This window comes from Nannospalax galili, unplaced genomic scaffold, assembly GCF_000622305.1.
Source record: "Nannospalax galili isolate Female #2095 unplaced genomic scaffold, S.galili_v1.0 scaffold213, whole genome shotgun sequence".
Classification (NCBI taxonomy): domain Eukaryota; kingdom Metazoa; phylum Chordata; class Mammalia; order Rodentia; family Spalacidae; genus Nannospalax; species Nannospalax galili.
In genome coordinates this window covers 2912542-2915074 of record NW_008335195.1, presented here as the reverse complement: position 1 = coordinate 2915074, position 2533 = coordinate 2912542, and the positions used below count along the sequence as shown (strand labels likewise).

At 42.7% G+C, this 2533-nt stretch overlaps 1 long non-coding RNA gene across 1 annotated transcript in view; it reads right to left on the bottom strand.

Moving 5' to 3' along the window:
- Positions 1-210: 210 nt before the first annotated feature.
- LOC115069742 overlaps positions 211-2533 on the bottom strand; it is a 20571-nt gene continuing 18248 nt past the window's right edge. Inside the window, exons 2-3 of the long non-coding RNA XR_003848979.1 lie at positions 1833-2136; positions 211-474 (exon numbers count right to left, since the gene is read on the bottom strand). This is a non-coding gene — a long non-coding RNA (uncharacterized LOC115069742). The remainder of the gene's footprint in view (positions 475-1832; positions 2137-2533) is intronic.

Sequence of the window (2533 nt, the reverse complement as noted above, 5' to 3'; positions counted from 1 at the left end):
GCTCCATTCTGTACCAGAAGCTCTCTAGGCCACAGGCCTAACTGTCCCATCATTGGCTTCCCTGCCTCTATTTTTTTTTTTTTTTTTTTTTTTTGGTCTTTTTGAGACAGGGTCTCCCTGTAGCCCCAGCTGTCCTGGAACTCACTGTGTAGACCAGGCTGGCCTTGAACTCACAGAGATCTGCCTGCCCCTGCCTCCCAAGTGCTGGGATTAAAGGTGTGCGCCACCACAGCCGGCCCTATTGTTTTTCTTTTCCTTGTCGATTCTCTCATTTTGGTGGGCCACAATTTATAGATGACAACAATTTGAGAAACTCTTCCAACTGCTATTCCTGCATAACAAGCATCTCAAAACTCAGCAACACTGTGCCACAACACCCATTTATTATCTCCTGGTTTCTGAGAGACAGCTGGGAAAGGCTCCACTGCACTTTGTGTCTGGCGCCTCCAGTTGAAGCCGTGTTCAAAGCTGGACCTGCAGGAGGCCAGAGGCAGATGAGCATCAGTCCAGTGGTTCTCTGCAACTATTTGGGCTTCTTCTGAGGGCGATAGCCTCAGAGCCAGTTTCCTCTCCCTTGTAATGGTGGTTTGATGGGTTCAACACATTCTGGGATGGGTCATTTTCTTTCAGGATCTTGAAAGCAATTCTCCAGAATTGCTGGGAAACATGGTGCCGTTTTAATTCCAGGTGTCTCTCGTATCAGCTGACTTTTCTTTATAGAAAACTTTAGAATGTTCTTTGTCATGTTTTGTTTTGAGACTGTCCCACTATTTAGCCCTGGCTAGTCTGGAACTCACAATGTAAACAGGCTGTCTCAAACTCACAGAGATCCACCTGCCTTTGCCTCCCAAGTGCTGGGACTAAAGGTATGTGCCTAGAATGTCCTTTTTATCATTAGTGTTGTGGAATTTCAAATATAGATTTGATAAGGCAGCTGAAACCTTGCTCAATTGAATTTTAGCAACCTGTAACACCCACTGCAATCCCACAAGGAATTTAGTAAAGCAGTCCCTGAGTGGAGTCTTTTGTCTTCCAATAACTGAGCCACCCCAGTGTCTTATTCTGTAGAGACATGCTGTGGGGCTCTTCTGTTCCTCTCTTCAGTTCAACCTGTTCCTGTCTGAGAGCCAGTTCCTTCCACAGTACTTAGAAAAAGCACAGGATCCTGTCAACTGGCAGTTTACCATATGCAGAGTGATTTTCAGTTAACATATTGTTTAATCAAGTTGTTTTTCCTACAAGTCTTTACAATGTTATGCAAATTGAAAAACACAATTCCTGTTGTGCAACTTGGTATATGCACATATTTTGTAAATCTGTAAGGGTTTTTTTCTGTTCTTATAAAAATGCTTGTGATGATAGCCTTATTACCTCGTGTTATTTAATTAATCTAGCTGAAGCTTTGTTCCCTGGGGATAGTGTGGTAGCTCAAAAGTCAATGTTCCGGGAATCTGTCTTCACTGATTGAAGGTAGACTACAAAGCTAAAGAGGCAAGTTTTCAAAAGCAGAGAAACAATGAGGGTTAAGCTTCTGCAGTTTTATTTCATCACATACCTAATGGATGGAATTCTCCATTTCTGGGAACACTGCGAGATTACCTTAACATACAAGGTTAAATTATTCACAAAGTAAAACAATGAAATTCTGTCTGGGAATAGATAGTGTTGTTTTAGTACTCCAAACCTCAAATGAGGTGACCTGGGTGAAACCTCGGGTAAAAAAATACTGAAAAATGATTGTGACTGATTTAACTGAGTGCTCTAGTTACTTTCTATTGCTGTGATTAAAAACACTGACAAAACCAACTTGAGGTAGAAAGGGTTTGTTTTACCTTCAGCTTCATCGTGGAGGAAAACCAGAGCAGGAGCTCAGGGCAGGAACTGAAGTACAGACCATGGAGGAATGCTGGCTTGTTTCTCTGGCTCATGTTCAACCTACTTTCTTATACAATACAGGACCACCTGCCCAGGGATGACACCACTCATCACTCAATAATCAAGAAAATGCCCCACAGACATGGCCACAGACCAGTCCAATGGAGGAAATTCTTCAATTGAGGTTTCCCACACCCAGGTGTATCAAGTTGACAACTGAAGCCATTCAGCACACTGGGCTTCAATCCTGAGTATTTCATCCTGTGTGAAGACAATGATGGATAGAACAGCAGAGGTTAGTGTAAAGTGCAGCATAAACAAGCCAGGCATGGAGTACGCACCTGTAATCTTGGCACTCCGGAGCTAGAGGCAAGAGGAGGTTCCAGGTCAACCCTGACTAAATAGGGAATTAGAGACCAGCCTGAGCTACAAAAGCAATAACAATATCAAAGAGCCAGAAGTTGCTTGTTTCCACTGCTCACACAGGGAAACTCATTTTGCTAGTCAGGAATTCGGGCATGAAGATTCAGCAGCCCCTGCTGTAAAGATTTAGTCAGTGCATCATTCCAGCAAAGTGCTCTGAATAAAAATGACACTCAAATCAACAAATTTTGAAAATGAGTTATATTTGAGGAAGAAGCATAAAAATTTGCTTCAT